Source organism: Taeniopygia guttata, chromosome 4A (assembly GCF_048771995.1).
Source record: "Taeniopygia guttata chromosome 4A, bTaeGut7.mat, whole genome shotgun sequence".
NCBI classification, from domain to species: Eukaryota; Metazoa; Chordata; class Aves; order Passeriformes; family Estrildidae; genus Taeniopygia; species Taeniopygia guttata.
The window spans coordinates 2,072,033-2,090,428 of record NC_133029.1 but is presented as its reverse complement, the minus strand read 5'-3'; the positions used below and the strand labels follow the sequence as shown (position 1 = coordinate 2,090,428).

The window sequence follows — 18,396 nt, the reverse complement described above, 5'->3', positions numbered from 1 at the left end:
AGACTCTATTTTCCCCCTGACCTCACACAACTGAAATTACTCTCCATGCCCACAGCAGACCGGTTATTGCCCATCTTTAATTATTCATATTTTCTATGACCTTTCTGTTTGGATCTCCACCCCAGGGACTCTGGTTTTATTTGCAGCACCCTTGCAGTGCTTGTGCACCAGTTTTTCTGCCAGGGACACGAGGGGATGAAGCAAAACCTGTCAGATGGGGTTCCCCAGCAGAGCATTCATCTGAGCTCTTCCCCATCCCCTGGACACCACTTGTCATGGCACTTCTAGGAACTTAATTATCTTTGAGGCTTCTGTGCCTTTGTCAAATGGGGTTGGAATTGGCAAAAAAATCAATATTTACCAAAGGGAGCAAGGGAGAGCAGTCAGAAGATGCCTTCACACACACCAAGCATTTCCTTAGGACACGGGGCTAAAATAACTGTGCAACAAATGGTTTGGAAGAACCTGGCTCACGAATGTACCAATTAAATCACAGAGAAGTGATTTCTTTTTGCATTTATTATCATAAATACTCTGTTTTACCCTTTGCAGAATCTCATTTAACCGTATTCATTTTAAAAGAACAATTTCAGTCTGAGTTTTGTTTTTGTGGAGCACTGAGGGGAAAATGTTCTCTTATCTTCAAATGTTATTTACTGGAAATAAGTGTAACCTACCCTTTGAGGTCCTTATTGCAATTTAGATAGACAATTAGATATCTGACACCAAAAAGAAAGAGAAAACTTTGTAGCAGAGATTTTTCTCCTGGTGCCCCAGGTGACTACAGCAGACTTCCTTCTGTGTTCAAATGATTTAAAAAACTACAATTTCCTTCAAGCCATTTTTAGAAAGCTATTTGTAATTGCACTATCAAATAATATAACTTTTTCAAAATTAGCTTATGAGATTTACATAGGATTGAGCTTTTAACAGGAAGGTGAGTTCTATCTTTATTTGCAATAGTTCTGCTCTTTCTTCAAGGCTGGAAACTTGCAATAGAGAAAACCAAATCCTTCCTCCACTTAACTGGATATACAAAATAAAATTTCAACCTTGGAGACTTTCGGTAACTTCCACAACAAATACAGATCACTTTAACTAATAAAAGTACATGTGTCTGCTCTGTGACAAATCTATCCTTCAGGACAGTGCTGAAAATGAATTGCTTTATGCTGTAAATTTAATTTTTGTTTAAAGCAAGCCTTTATGGTTAGATCTTAGAAGGGGACAAAAGAATAGTATCTCTGTACTTGCATCCAGATATTGTCAGCATAAAGATTTTACAGCTGGAAGGAGTTTTAATGATTTCATCACAGAGGACCCATGAGAAAATTTGTGATTTAGCCACTGAGGTTTTTGTGGCAGTTTTCATGTTGTAAATGGGAAACAGCACATAGCTTGAACAAACACTTCTTTACAGGAGAAATTATCTCCAAAATTAGAGGCATAAAGCTATATGAAGTTTAGTTCAAAGGAATCGGCAGAATCATCCACTTAGAAAGCTTGATTTAAATGTTGTTTTGTCTTGCACTTAGGAAATGTTGCTGAGAAGAAGCCAGAGTGGAGCAAAGAATAGAATAAAGAATATTGGCACTCTCGACAAAAAAAAAAGGAAAAGGAAAAGAAAGGGAAAAAAACACAAATGCAAATTGTTTAGCTTTCCCCTAATTTGTAACTGCATTGTTGAATCATTAAATGTATGCCCTATGAGCTTTACAGGAACCACTCAGAAAATGTCTTCATTTTTCACTCACATATTTGCATCAGCCTCAGATCTTGGGGATCTGAGAGCATATAACATTGGTAAAATCATATTTTTCATAAACACGGGAAATCTGCATAATTTCCTTTCGTTAAATGACTACTCCAGCACGCAGTGTGCTGTAGGCAACTCATTGCTCACAATTGATAATTAGCTTTTGTTTAACAGCGTTGATGTGTGATTTTGCAGAAGTTGTATTTGGGCAGAAGACCCTGTGATGTGGGGGATGACCCTGGAGGATGTCCTTGCTTAACTGCAGCCCCAGAGTCCGGGTGTTAATTGGCCACAGAGAGTAATAGAAATGGATAAATGGGAGCAGTTTCCTCAGTGAACTGAGACATTTACGTGGCAATTAAACTCAATTAAAAAGAATAAACATCAATGGTTTTACTAAAATAACATTGCAAAAATCTAAGCACACTAAGAAATACCTAAAGGTCAGCTTAAGCAGGAACAAGGTGTTATCTACACCAGGTCAGCTCTGAATGCCTTTTCTCCTTTTTTCTTTTGTGAAACAATACTTCTGGGACATTAAAAATCACCTCTTGGAAGGTGAAGATGGAAAGCCACCAGACTAATTGAACAGAAGAAAATGTGCATCTTTTGAGAAATCCAGGATTTCTGGAAACAGAGAGAGGATGTGAGATTTTAACATAAGAAAATGAAAGGTGATCAGGAAAACAGGCTGCGCGTTAAGGACACAAACATGAAAAGCTATAAAACAAACCAGAGCTTACTCACTTACATAAGCCAAAGGCCCATCTAAATGTCAGTGGAACTGCTGTCAGATACCAAACCAACCCTCTGATTAACTTCAAAACGCTTCGCAGGAGGGTCCTTGACATTCTCTTTTTGTTTGACCTTTGAAATCATTTGGTCTCCTGGTTCTCCTGATTCCTCACTTCATCTTTTCTGGTGGAGACAATGAAATGGAAAATGCCTTCCCCGTGGGCAGGGACTTGGAGCTGCTTGGGTTCCACTGGAGTCAGCCCTGGAAGAGGATTAGAGCCGTGGCCAAGAGGGAAAAGCTCTGGAGCTCTATCGGGCTGGGCCATGAGCGCATTAAAGGCTCCTCCTCTCCGTGGCTCTGCTAATCCTCCCAACCATTGTTGGCTTTGTGCATAATTCCCTCACCATGACAGACTTTAAATTGCAACGTTAATGTGAGTTTGGGAAATCAATGCAACTTTTAATGGCAAAACAGTTTCCTTCGAAACATCAAAGAGTTTCTGGCAGATATTGTGGCAGCTGCCATTTTCCTACCAGATCATAAGCAAAGGTGACTGACAGCACTTTGATTTTAAATTGTACCATCCTGTCCTTTAGAAAACTATTTTCTCACCTAACAGCAGTGCAACAGTATCTGAAACGAATCTAAATTTGATTATGCCGTTTAATTCTTTATTTGTCCCTATACTTTATTATATTTGCAGGAAAAGAAGAAAAAAATTATCATGGAACTTGTATTTTTCATTCATTTACTCCAATATTCTTACAGCATCATAAATGTAAATTTAACTGTCTTTTTTTATTTACTACTTAAAAACTAATAACAAATTAAAAGGGTAAATGGTTCATAATGGCAAATTTTATCTATTTCAAAATAAAAAAAAAAAAAACCAAAAACAAAAACAAACCTCAGAACACTGATAAGCTGATAAAACAGAGACTAACTTCTATTTATTAGTAATAAATCTTCAACAATAAAAACATGAATTTTCAAAATGAAAGCACATATCTGTAAGTAAGGGTAGTTTTTATCATGGTACTTTCTAACTGCAATCCTTCTCAAAAATCAGAAAACATGCTGTTCCATAATCCTGACACATTAACTTGTGTTTCCAGTTTACTGATAGAATTCCTTTTATTTCCAACTAAAGTAAATGCTGGCAAAATTAAATGTCTTGGAGGAAGACACAGACTATTTGAAACATATATCCTCAGTTTAATGGAGTTGTAAATGCTTTCATGCTACATGGTGGAAGGTCAAGTTCTTTAACATTTCCCTCCACACATAATAGAAATAAATTGCATTCTAGTTAAACCCAGCTAGTCTGAGTTCCTAGAAACTCTTGTATCTAATTTTAGGCTCTTTTATTGTGTAATACTGAAATTTTATGAACTACAAAAGCATTACCTTTAATCATTGTGCCAGATACACTTTAGGGGAGTTCCTTGTGAGATTGTAAATCTGAACATTTTTGTTCTTACCTAAGACTTTTTCCTGGTGTGACTTCTTACAGCTAAGAACATGTAATTTAACTTTAAACCAGCGAATACACAACCGTAAAACTGTATATATAATTATATTAGAAAGCAACCTTTGATGGAATTTATTGTGAAGGTATTTAAAAATCTTATATTTCTAACAAAATTACTTGTGGTTTTGGGAAAATAGGTTAAACTATCTAAAAAACCCCTCAACTAACCAAACATACAAAGAGAAATCTGGTAAATATTCAACAGCATAATTTCTCTTTAGTTTGCTCTAAATTACAATCGTAATATATTTAAAATAGAATATTTTAGTATCCTTCTCTGCTGTTATTATTGGATGCAGTTCTGCAGTAATTCTGAGCAGTTCCACAAAACTTTTTCCTACTACCAAAACAATTCCTATTGTACAGGAGCAGATATTTCCTGATATGCAGAAATAGATTAATTCTTTCCATTGATTTCAACTTTTAAAGTGTTCCACTCATTACTTAGCAAATTATTACAGCAGTATCACAATTATTGACCAATTATGACAGGTATAGAGATACTATCCCTTAAACTGAGTAGATTTTAAAACTAAAAAAAAAGAAAAAATATGGAAGTCATGCTGAAGGAGTGCCCAGCACTTCACTTAGCAGAGGACCTGCATTTTTTGTTTAATTAGGAGAATTTTTAAAATTAAAAACAAGGCTGATGCTGTCAGAAATCCTTACCTAAACTCCAGATATTGTTCTAGGTGTGTCTATGACTTGGGGCCAAGAAGATCCAAAAGAAAACAAGTTGCTGCTATCAGAGGTATAAAAGCTTGGTTTTTCTCAAGGAAGTTTAACAGAGGGCAGCATTTCAGGAGATGAATTTGGGACTCTTGTCAGCAGCTGATTCAGAGCTCTGTGTCCATGGAGCAGTCAGCAAGTTTCCCATAATAGGGTTCAACACCTCCTCCTATTATAGGCAAAGTCAGTCGTCCATAAATGTGTTCAAATTGCTGAGATATCCACATATTCTCTGGAGATATTTAGTATGTGCATTTCAGATGCCAAAAAAGCTCAGTTCAAAAGGGAAAGTTTTCGATTTACCAGCCTTGGATGAGCAAGCAGGAGTGAGCAATTCAAACCCATGGAAATCTCTTGTGTTAGAGGACACAAAATACTTCCAGACATTTCAGGGCTTAGTCTATGCTTCTTTTCTCTATAATTAATATATAATCACAAGTATAGTTGATCATGTAAACAAGTTATAAAAAGGTTTTACCATATTTACAGAAGATAAAAGCTATAAACACTCAGCAACCACTGCAAAGAGGATGTCTGTACTTTGGGCCAACATTTCTAATGAATGGCTTAGCCTTATTTAGTAGTTAGTTTTTAAAAAATGTCAAATTCTTAAAGATATTTATAATGTAACAGCCAGATAAAACGTTAGACATGCAGCAAATAGAGCCTTCCAATGGTTCTATCTGTAAATATGGTAATGGTATTCACAGAAAAAACTTCATCAGGAATGGGGAGTTCAGCTTTTAAATGGAATGCCAAACAGAACACAAGTGGAATGCCAAAAATAACACAAGTGGTCAGCTGCTTCAAATATATAAACATAAAATATTCTAATTTCTTAAAGAAGTGTTAAGGAGATGATGTGATTAAAACCTAGCAGAACTGAGGTTATGAGGAAGGTGGAAATGATAATCACATTGCAGTTTAGCTGTTTGTGTGATTAATTGTGGGTAAATATAAATATTCATTGTGGAACAAAGTCCTCATAATAAACTTATGCTCTTGTGATATAGACCCAAATGATTTTTAATATGCGAATTTCTAAAAGCAATTTTTGAATCCCCTCTTAAATTGTGAGTAAAATACAAAGAGAGAAAACACTGCCAAGAGATCAGGGGATGGCACTCAGGCCTTACTATGGAGGACATCAGCACTGTACTAAAAAGAAAGAAGAAAGAAAAGACAGAATTTTCCTTAGAAGACTTGCAGAATTTTATTAAAGAAAGTGGAAATGATCATTGTGCACAGCATTAAGAGGTCCATCTGGGAAAAGCAATCTCATTTAGCAAAAGCAGAGAGGCTGCAGAAAAAAGGAAGAGGAGATTGGGTGTGAAATCCAACCCCCTTTGAAGTCAATGGGAATTTTGCCATTGATTTCACTGGGTCAGGACTTCACTCAAGGTGGATGCAGAGTGTGCTCTGTGAGATCCATACTGAACTGAGGTTTTGATTTCTAAAGCCATATTAAAGTCACCCCATGTAAAACTAATACAGCAGGGTACAGAATACATTTCATTACTTTTTAATGGGGGAAAATTAAGCGATTGCTGTCAAAACCTTGCTGTTAATACAATTAAAGGTGGACAGAGGGAAGGAATACATATTTCAACATTTGCCTCCTGTGTCTATTTTGTTTTTTCCCTTTTAGTTTTCCTCACTGAACACTCTTCTATCTCACTGCTTCACTGTTTATGCTCTCTTCAATTCTTAACTGCAAATTCCAGTGGCAAAACTGACAAATCCCAGTGACCAACTGACAAAAACCTACTCCCATTTTTAAACAATCCAGTCACTTACACTGCACTGTTCAAGTTCTGGGAAAAGTTTGTTGCACACAGTTTTAAATATATTTTATATATATTTTTCAGTAAAGGAAAAACCACCCTCAGATGCTTCTTTTGTTATTATAAAGCAATTCAGATTTACGAGTAGCATATGAAAATGTCAGCTTTGAGTGATGTGGCATTTGATGTAAATAAGCAATATTACAGTGCTATTCTTATTGTTGTGAAAAAGCAATAGTAAGTATAATTTATTAATAATCTCATAAATAAACTCTTTATAAAGGGGTCCTTTCTCTTGAAGAGCATTCACAAGTTACAATAAACCTCGTGCTTTTAGATAAGTTATCTTTACTCATGGGAAGATGCATTTTCCTTTTCCAAAATTGCACATATCATAACAGCTAATAACTTTCATAGAAACCATGTCCAATTAAAAGTGAGAACAAAAGAAAGAGAAATAAAATTTTCCGTGCTATACAAAAGTGAGCTTTCTTTCTAATTAAAATTCCTTCTTGAACCTAATGTTAAAAATGTGTGTTCATTCCACACACGTATTTAATGGAATCACTGGTGTTATTTAATCAGATGCAGAGATTTCAGTTGGAAATATGAATATCAGGCTGGGAAAGCACTCAGATATTCTTTACCTGCTCCTTTCTCACGGTTTGGTAAATGTATTTTTAATGGAAATACATCAGTGTGCTTTCATCTCTTTGCTGTCCTTCACCAAGGGAATCCCACAAAGGTGCAGCCCCCACCTCTCTGCCCCTCCCCTGCTGTGCCAAAAGAACAATTAAATTGTGACCATCATCATTTGAATGATCCCTACCTAAAACTGGCAGATCTGTGTCTAACATACCTGAGCTTAATTTAAAAATAAGCTTGTTTACAGAATGCAGCCTTTCAGAAAACTGGTGTACATACTGAATTTAATATTTTTGAGGCTCTAGAGAAATATTCCTTCTAAACCTTTTCTTACCTGCAGAGGAAGACTGGATTCCTGAATGGAAAAACTCATCCTTTTGCTTTTAATGTTAACAGTGTCAAACATCTACTAAGTCTCATAGAGAATGGAGGGAAATCTGGCTAGTTGTGAATTTAAGGGATTGAAAAATTTGACTTTTTTTGGAAAAAAATTCCCTTGTTTTAGATGAATCTATAAGAACTTGCCTTGCTGATAAAGAAATACATCTCTTTGAACATTTGATCTTTTTAATAAATGAGTATTTTTCTGTTTAAAACATACTCCATTTTCTTTCAATACAAAGTGAATGTTCTAAAGTTTGTCTTTTTCCTCTTCAAAGCTGTTTTCTTTCAAGTGTCCTTGTGAAAGAGTTGGCTCTCTCTAAGCATTTCCAGAGGCATTTGTCACTCATTCAGCCTTTAACCACATTCAGCTTCATGCTGCACATCAGAATATTCCACTCCTCTACCCAAATTCAAAAAACACTTCATGCAATGGCAGCTAAGGCAAGGCACTTTCTACTAAAGGCTGCACTGAACTTTAGGGTCTAAAATACTTTTCAGGGAGTCTCTTAAGACTAGAATCATGTATAATAGGTTGTTTTCTTAAAGTTGCTAAAGACATTTACAAACTAAAGTTTATTTTTCTTAGATCAATGAATTTTAGGATTTAGCATGTTATAAAGAATTAAATTATTAAACTTTTTTCATGATTCAACAGAAAAATAAGTTTTGTTCATGTGTTTTGAGTTTTCTTTCAAATCATGTTCTCAACTTTTGTTCAGTGAGAGAGTTTTGCTTTTGAAGGATAAGTAAATTCTGCAAATAAACTGTAATTATATATCAACACTGAGAGCCCTGATGGTCACATTTATTATGTCTAATGACAGGAGTCACAGTTTTCTATAGGCAGCTTCTTGAGATTTTTCTTCTATGCTTTAGTCCTCTGCCTTGACTCTGTTTGGAGTCTTGGATTTTTCTTCTAAAGGCTGGAAATAGTTCTGGGGTGGAGAAGGAGGGATGGGAAGAAATGGTGGTGTTTTATTCAGGATCTCTAACAAGCAGTTTATCTCCTCCTGTCTCAGGGGAATGTGCCTAAACATGAGGCTCCAAGCAGCACACTCTTATTTCACCAGAGCTTCAGGACTCAACCTCATTTTTTGCTGAGAAATCAAGGCAAAATTTGTTGGCATTCTGGACTCTAGAATTACTTTAAGCATAAGCTTAAATACACAATAAAGTTAATTTATTGACTGAACAACTGTAATTTACAAATGCTTTAGTGATAGCAACCACTGGGGAGAGGAGAAGAAGAAAAAAAAAAGCTGTTAAAGCTTCTGAGAGTGTTGTCACATCAGCATTAAAGCAAAGAAGAAATTTAGGCTACAAACAAGAAACTGGTTTATAACTCCCAAAGGAGTGAGATGCTGTGAGATGCTGAAGCAGCCTTCTTGTGGGAGAGGGAGAGGAGGAGCAGAGAAGAAAGCAAAGAATGCATCCACTCTAAAATAATCTTGACAAATTCAAAGAAGCAGCCCCAGCAGAGGAAGGCTTTTCTAGGCCTGTTTTACACAAAATGCTTAAAGGGATTGTTGAAACAGCTTCAAACCTGCTGGGGTGGCCAGGGAGGATTGGAAGAGCTGAGCACAATTGAGGAAAGGCACAGGACTGACTCTGCAGACCAGGGTGGGTTTACCTGCACGGAGTTAAGAAAAGAACTTTGCAGCTGGGTGGAAAATGAAACAAGCCCCAGGTTGTACAGCAAATTCAATGAAAAACACAGGAACGCTCTGTCTCCAGAGCAAAGGCTGGAAAGAGAAATGAGAATCATGAAGGTAAGCCCTGTACCAATTCATCAGGTGCTCGGGTGCCTGCTGTATTTTCTATTTGGTGCTACTCTAGCTCTAAGCATTAAGCCTTTCTACAAACACTGCTCCTCTTAAGCAGCAAGGTGTGAATGATGTAGCATTTGTGCTTTAACAACACTGCTCTGGTTTTAACCATTCCAGGGCCTTTTGTGTGAGATTCTACTATGAATGCAGTCTGCTCAGCCTGCCTCAAATATTCCAAAAATTAAATTAATACTGAAACTAAGGAAAACTGATTTACGTTATTGCTGTCAAAGACAAAGGGAAATTAGGAAAAAAAAAATACAGATAGGCTAACAATTCAAAACATATGCAAGGAATATAATGGAGAAATTAATGTAATCACAAAATAATTTATTCCCCACTAGATAAAAATAACAACTATTAAGAGTTATCTTATTCCAAAACACCAAAGGTCACGGTTAATTGTCACAAATTATCATTTGCCTTAATTGCAATGCAAAAGAAAATAATCCTCCAAACAGTAAACGTGTGGGTGGAGTTTTCCATGCGGTGGAAGAGCAGGCTGTGGGTCCCACCTCCCAGAGAAGAGATGCTGGTGGGTTGTACCCAGAGCAGGGTGTCTGTGCAGGGTTGTACCCAGAGCAGGGTGTCTGTGCAGGGTTGTACCCGGAGCAGGGTGTCCGTGCAGGGTTGTACCCAGAGCAGGGTGTCTGTGCAGGGTTGTACCCAGAGCAGGGTGTCTGTGCAGGTTGTCCCCTCCCAGGTGTGCACCAGCAGCTCCCTGGGAGCGGAGCAGAGCCTGGTGGGCTCCCAGGATGGCTGTTTTCTGCAGCAGGTTGCCATGGTAACCCCCCATTTACATCGGGAATAGCTGCATGAGTTAATGGGACTCAACTCCAGCAGCCACTGCCAGGGGAAGGTTTCAGCATATTAGCAAAGGCAGAACTCCTCTGTGGAGCCTTTGGAATTGCCCAGCCCATCTTCCCCTTCAAACCCATGGAAATCTCTTGTGTTAGAGGACACAAAATACTTCCAGACATTTCAGGGCTTAGTCTATGCTTCTTTTCTCTATAATTAATATATAATCAAATATAGTTGATCATGTAAGCAACTTATAAAAAGGTTTTGCTATATTTACAGAAGATAAAAGCTATAAACACTCAGCAACCACTGCAAAGAGGATGTCTGTACTTCGGTCCAACATTTCTAATGAATGGCTTAGCCTTGTGTAGTAGTTAGTTTTAAGGAAAGGCTTAATTCTTAAAGATATTTATAGTGATTAGGGACAAGGTGTAACAGTCAGGACCCACCAGGGTCCTCTCCTTGCTGTTTGTGCCTTGTGTGTGCTCCCTGCTCACTTGGTCACCCAAAACCCAGATTGCACACATGGAGTATTATTTTTATTTTTTCTTTTAATGTGAACTGAACCTGCTGCAAAATTAAACCAAAACTTTGAATTGTTGAACTCTTTGGGTTGAAGGACTTTGAAGATCACCTTGTTCCCATCCCCTGCCATGGGCAGGGACACCTCCCACTGTCCCAGGCTGCTCCGAGCCCCATCCAACCTGGCCTTGGGCACTGCCAGGGATCTAGGGGCAGCCACAGCTGCTCTGGGCACCTGTGCCAGGGTCTGCCCACCCTCCCAGCCAGGAAATCCTTCCCAGTCTCTAATTAATCCTGCCTTCTCCCAGTTCATCCTTGCCCAACTCTCCAGTTCTCTTGCAGACCCTTTAGGTCCTGGAAGGGGGTCTCAGGTCTCCCTGGAGCCCTCTCTTCTCCAGGCTGACCCAGCTCAGTTTTCCTCCCATGCCAACCAAAACCCAACAATTTCTTGCACGGAGCTTAGAACCAAAATTAAGTTTCTTGTGCTGGAGCCTTGGGTCTGCTTCTGTCCTTAATTACTTAATTCAGCCTGACGTTGCAACTTCAGAGTCTGACTTCTGGGAGCATTTCAGACATTTAACTGAGCTAAGGGCAAGCCACAAAAACTCACAAACTCCCCAGCAATATTTATTAGCATTGTGACTAATCTTAATCAAGAACTACTGCTAATATGCATTAATTCCACATCCATAATTTTGCAATCTTACATGCACCTACAAACACATTTCTAAAAGCAAATTTCAGTGTATGAAGGAACTACTGGAGCAGGGATAATCAGTTTTGCAAATACACAAGAAAGGATCAAAGATCAGATGGAAGTTTCTCAGAAAAACGTTCAGGCAGTGTTTGAGTCTGGGCAAAGCACGAGTCAATGTCACGACACTGGTGAAGGCAAATATCACCCTGGGATCTACAAACAGGAGTTCATAGCTGCAAGAGATGTGAAGTGATCCCTATTTACACAGCATGCAGAGAATTTCTGTTCAAATCAGATTTTAGACATTGTGTTCTCAGACATACGTGGAGGAAAGCGATGGGAGGGATGAGAGGTCAAGGGAAATCTGTACTAGGAAAGGCAGAGTTAAGTGCTGCTTGGCTGGGAGGAAATCCTGAGTTTTTATGAGTTTAAGAGGCCCTTGTAAAGAGGAAGGATATCATCTGTTTTCATGGTTCTTTCTGAGAAGAAAAATGTCCATGGAATAAATAAAAGTACTGAGGTTATTCTAAGAGTAATTTCTACCTGAGGAATTGTAATCTCGGGAAAGACCAAAGGAGAATATTGCAGCTGTCTCTATTTTCAATTGAAAAAAAAATTAAAGTCAAAAATAGTTTGGTGAAATGAAACGTAAGAAAAAGTATCTGGGTTTCTGAAAAATTAGCCAGAGGCTATTTAAGCATGAGATGTTTATTTTCTAACTCCAGGTAAGCAATTTCTGAAATTTAATCATCTCATTTCCAAGTCTAAAATTTCTAAAACCTTCTGGAAAAATAACAGCTCTCATTTTATATATATGTGTGTGTGTATATATATGTATATATATATATATAGATAGATAGATAGATAGATAGATAGATATAGATAGATAGATATAGTATTGAAACAATTATGCTTAGACTTTCTCATAGCTATTGATTCCAATTGTTAAAAAATATTCTTGAATGGGGTTGCATGTCGACACAAAATATAGGGTTTTTTTCCCAGAGAAAGAAGCACCTTTTCATGATGCTCTGCACAAGTATTGTTATGCAAAAATTGTCTTGTTATCCACAGATAACATATTGTGTTCTACATTAGACCTCTGGAAAAGAACCAGCTCTTCTCTTCTCAACCTTCTTCTAATAAATACTTTAAGTGTAGCTGGAAGGTGTGTGGGCAGGAGCCTGTCCACTGTCTGGTCTCCTGAAAGTCTGATTCAATAACTGACTCAACCAAAAACCCTAAAGGACACTGAAAATATATGCACTATGTACTGGCAAGTGTGACACTTAATAGAATTGTGCTCTCTTTTCAGCCCTGCTGAAACAACCGTGCCAAGATTTAGTGCTGGGGAGCAGACATGACAAAAAGCATTCTGTCTTTGAGGAGCTTTAGTGCAAGAAGAAAAGGCTGGAATAGCTGGGGCTTATTACCAACTTAATAAGATTCAGATTGCTACATGTCTTGGAAAGAAAAAAAGATTTCCAAATTGCACATTTTTTTTCCAGAATACAGGTACAATTCGTGGTATATCAATAGCCCAAGGGCGCAACATATCGAATGACTTATTAAAGATTCATGATACAAATTTATTTCCTAACAGCACTGTAGGAATGTGTTGTTTTCCATTACAAGAAGCAATGCTTCTCAAAAGTGTTTACAAGTCTCAAATTGCAAAATTTAATTTTCAAATCAAATGAAGCATAATGAGCTTCGTGAGCTCCTCATTCTTCACACCAGGTTTAGCTGCAAACACAGCACTGCAAAACAAATTATGAGGAGCAAAGCAGGTGTCAGAGAGAACTCTGATGGAGCATCCTGCTCTTGACCAATGGCAAAAATGAGTAGAGCATGGCCAAGCTAACAACCTCTGAGGTGACAAAAAAATGGCACTAAAATTTTTTATATCATCTCATGTAAAAACAGCTCATTGTGATATGTATATCTACATATAACCTGTATATAAAATCTTTACAAAAAAACTTTATTCTACTGTAAATATGGTCCTCTTCTACCTGCTGTCAAGGGGATGCTGAAGGGAAATATTTAGCATAATGAGAAGAAGCAGCATCAAACAAATTACAGGTAGATAAAGTGGATAATTACTAAATCCGAGCTTTTGAGCCCAATTTTAGGAGAAGTAAAACCAGTATTCTAGATCAACTAAACTTCTCTGTGGGTATCACTGATTGGAAATTTTGAAACTTGATAATTTGTATTAATCCAGGCAAAGAGAGCACTACTACACTTTTCAATGAACCGCTGTGAAAGTTGCAGTTGTTAAAGGAACCTGACAAACCAACCAAACTCCTGAATGTGTGTAAAAAATAGACATTACTGAAAATTTTCAGCCTTACATGTTTTTATATATTAATGACTTAAAAAAATGGTATAGCACAGATTCTTAACTCGGTTTTTAATTAGTTTTCCTTTATTATAAATTGTGTCAACAGATATTTGTTGAGAAGAAAAAACTCTCAGAAACTTAACTCTAAATTACTCATTCTTCTAGAGTAGCTTTGCCTCGTTATTGTTCTTAAAAAGACTAAAAGACACTTAAAAATTAGACTTCATCTCAAAATAATTTAAAATGTTTGGGGTCTTTTTTTTTTTGTAGAGAACATTCAAAATATCTAACATGTCCATGTTTCCCTAGGACATGTCCCCTCCCTGCAGACACTGTCACCTTGCCTAATCTCTCCTTCACACAAGAAATTAGCTGCAAATTTAGAACAAAGAACTCAGCCAAATGTTGTCTGGCACATGGCAGCTTGGCAGATTCGCCCACAAACCAAGAAATTATTTGAGGTACATAATTTACGTGGTGGGGCTGGGAATCCAAATGCACGAATAAATTGGAACTTTTTCAAAGTGTTATTAAAAAAAAAACTCCCAAACAGATAAATTTGCATAAAACTTCATAAATGTCAATAAGTGTCTTGCCTGTGACATACCAAAGTGTAATTGAAGAGCAGCCCAGGAGAGGCAGGAGTTTCGTTTTCCCATGGTACTTGTTTCCTTCTGGTTATTCTGTGACAGCTGGAGAGTGAGTCTTAATATTTTTCAGAAGTGAATTTAATTGCTTTAGAGAGTCAGTTTAGCATATCACTTCAGAAATACCCCAAAGCTACAAGCAAACCCATTGTTAGCCAAATAGCTTCTTATTTGTGAGATTCTTAGTTTACCACTGGAGTTACCAAATTATGTTTTCAACACCTTACTGGGTATCCCACAGGTGGCCTCCAAATCTCATCCCTGTTGGAATATTTTCAATTAAAAGTTTCATGATAAGAATCCATGATAGTCTGAGAGCTGTTGATGACAGATAATGGGCTATAATCCAAGGAATTTGGGAATTAGGGGCCTAAAGGTTATGCTGGCAACAAGAATAATGCACTGGGCCTAAGCAATTCTAAGGAAATAAAGGTTTAAAGTATGATAATTTGAGAAGGAGTGGGAAAGTTCCTTCTCTGAAAATGATAAAGGCTCTCAGATTGAAAGTAGCTTATGTCAAGTGAAACAAATATAGTTTATAATTAGCAGTCACTTACCTCTGCTGAGAACCCCCCCACAAAAAAAAAAAAAATTGTTTAATTCAAATATCTCAACTATATATTTCAACTACATGCAGTTCTGGCATAAATGTGTGATAGATACTTTGTATTATTAGCAGATTAGTTGACTCAACAGACACCTTTGCCATCTATATTCATTGATTTCCAAAAACATTCATAAGAAAGTCATTATTGTATATTTAAGGAAAATACTGTAAGGTGACATAAAGAAATGACATGATATTTTTCTGCATTTTTCCTCTGGATATATAATGATTCTTAAATTTTATCATGATCTTGTATCCATAATTAAAATAATATTGATGTTTTTGACAGGGACAAGAATTTTCTTATTATCAGTCTTAACATTTCCCTCCTTCCCATCCTTTAAGTTTTAGGAAAAAATTCCAATATGTAGCAGTTTTGTTCAGCACTAATAACCAAAAAGACAAGAAAGCTCTCCCAGTATTATTCTAAACCTATAAATTGTGATGACTGAAATTTTCACAGTCAGTTTTTTACCTCCAAACAAAGTATGCTAAAAGGGCACATGAGCAATTCTGCTGATGTGTGAAGTGTGATATTTAGGCCCATTTATTAATTTGTATTTTGCATGAGGGAATTTAGTAACTAGCTGTGAAATATAACTGCATTGAAATGTTACATTTGTTAGGTACAGGCAGTCTCTTTACAACTATTTATAGAGTACATCATTCTAATAATCTCATTTGCCTTTAACTCAGCACAGAGCACCCTGAAGTCTTTCACGAGAAGGTTATTCAGATTTCATTTTTGTCAATTTGTACCTTTATGTTTCTGTGTTCTGGGTCAGTTCCACTGGTAGGACTCCGTTGTCAGAGCCCAGGGCATCCCTCTGGCTGCCCTGGCAGGTCTGGGACCCTGGCAGGGGTCAGAACCCCCCTGGACAGAGCCCCCAGAGACACTGGCTGTGATCTCTGTCCATGGAAAAGAGTTTTCAATCTTACAGGATGAATTACAAGCTCTGAGTGTTTGATATAAGTAATAATTAAGTGCGGCACGGGTGCAAAAGTAAAATTTTAGGATTCTAGATGAGGGGTCCAAAGGGGACAAGATGGAGGAAATTGGGTGTGCCTTGTCCTTTTTCTCCTTCTTCATGCCCTCCATGTTTCACTGTGGTGTTGGCATTTTTCTGTTGGTTTAGGCTGGGGACACACTGTCCAACGTAGGTGACAGATATTGGCACGTTATTGTAAATCCAGCACAGGTAGTTTGTGGTATTTAATGTTTGTACCATCCCACTGAGGGCAGAGCCCCACACGCTGCCCTGCAGGACAGAGCTGCGGCAGGGCAGCAGAACATGTTAGAGATAAACAGAATAAACAACCTTGAAACCAGCACAGACCAATTATGGCTTCTGCTTTGGCAGTGGGGCTGACAGACAATCTGGGAATCATCAATAGCACAGATTCCAACACTCCGTGGGTAAATACCCTTTGCTGTGATATCAGAATTCAGCCAAAAGAGCCACCAGAACCTCACAAGTCAAGGTCACCTTCCTGCAGCTCTAGCAGTGGAGAGCAGCTGGTAAATGCAGCATGCAATGAGAATGACACCATGATACTTTCATTTTCTTACAGGCATGAAGGGCTCTCTGCTCTGCATTTTACTGCATCCCACCACATTTCAAGTGCTGAAACAGATTCATGATCACAATTGCTTCAATACTTTTCTACCTACTCTACAGAATTATGGCATTCCTTGTTTCTACACCTCAGGTGAGGAAAAATTACTATTTCACCTCAGAGAAACAGTATAAAATGACTATCCAAACATTACAGAAAACGTACAAACCATTTTACAGGACACTTGATGAACACTTTATTTCTAGGAGCAGTTATATCTCTTTGCAGATTTGAGCACATGGCTGATCTCTAAAGCTTAGCTCTTTTAAGAGAATTCAGGACAGTTTCAGCCACATAAGTAGGAATTAAAGAATAAATGTCTACTAATTCATAAACATATATTTAGTGTAAAATCCAGGTAAGATCAGCTCATCTCTGCTGTTTCTTTCCTAAGCTTACTCTTATATTTTCTATGTCCTGTTCTTTGTAGTCTTTCCTCCAACCAAAGGTCTTTCCAAAGCCATCACTGTTTCTGCCTCCTGACTCCAGTCTCTCTCAAAAACAGATTGTACCTACTCTTGTTTCATCTCTGTCTTTGATATCTGTATTAATAACTCAGCAGTAAATCCATTTCTAGCCATAAATGTGTATGAGTCCCCATCATTTGTCAGGCCTTATTGGCACTTCAATAGCTGAATTAAAAGAAAAAAAAAATCACAAAGCCCAGACAATATAAATTGAATTCATAATCTGTGTTGGCAGAATCCTCAGAAGCACAGTTTAAAAAGAATATTGTGGGAGTTACCATATTGACTGTCACGCCTCAGAAAAAAAAAAAAAAAAAAACAAAAAAAACCATCAAATCAAAATGGGTGAGGTGCTAAGAAATGAAATTAAAGAGTTACCAGAGCTGGTTCAAAGATTATTTACACATTTACCATTTTTTACTGAGATCCTCTATTTCAAAGCCCATTTCTCACATAATGCTCTGAATTGCAAGTACAACATTTGCAGTCACTGACTTTGCATCATATTTTAAAGCAGTTTAATTACATCAAGAATGTGTTTTCATGACTCAGGACAGAAATCTACAGTGCTCTATTCATGTAGAACAGAAGAGACTGTTTCATTTGAAAGGGACCTAAAATGATCATCCAGTCCAGATGAATACACGATTATGAATTGCAATTTATAAACACCAACAACCCCACAACTGCTGTTTAATAAGGGGATTAATTTGGTCTTAGTTGAGATGGCAACAGATGAATTAAAATAATGGATAAAACCTTCTGTACCAGAACAAATTGGTTGGTCACTCCTGACAATAAGCATGAGTTTGCATAACAAACGTTGGAGAGGAGTTTTCCTGTGAAAGGACATGATCCTGAGTGTCAACTGGGAAGTTTTTTGAACAAATTGTACCCACAATGTCTTTGATTAAATTTTAACCCTGTTTTCACCGGTCTGTGCAAGTGCTGTTTCAGAGCAATGTTAAAAAGCAGCAGCACATGGGCTGAACAACAGGAGTTCCCTGCAAGCTTTCTATTTAAAAACTCACAGAAGCAGTGAAAATAATTGCCAAGTTCAGCAGAGAGGGGTCACAGCTTTGTCCTCACATTCCCACACAACTGGCTGGGAAAAGTAGAAGGTGACAAAGGAAACACATAAATAAACAGTTCCAGATTTTTATCATTCCTTTCAGCTCTCTCCAGAAAACATGGCAGTATTTTGGAAGAAGTTTCGAGATGCTGAATACCAAAGCAGACTCCAATAAAATATTATACCAGCAGAATTAAAATCTCTTATGGTTACTTGCAGTGAAAAGAC

General features: G+C 37.4%; 1 long non-coding RNA gene across 1 annotated transcript; it reads left to right on the top strand.

Annotated features, from left to right (window-relative positions):
• Nucleotides 1-8,958: 8,958 nt before the first annotated feature.
• LOC115495206 (uncharacterized) lies at nt 8,959-17,213 on the top strand. The gene is made up of 3 exons (XR_012055925.1): nt 8,959-9,334; nt 16,585-16,722; nt 17,060-17,213. It is a non-coding gene; the product is annotated as an uncharacterized lncRNA (long non-coding RNA).
• The last annotated feature ends 1,183 nt before the right edge of the window (nt 17,214-18,396 follow it).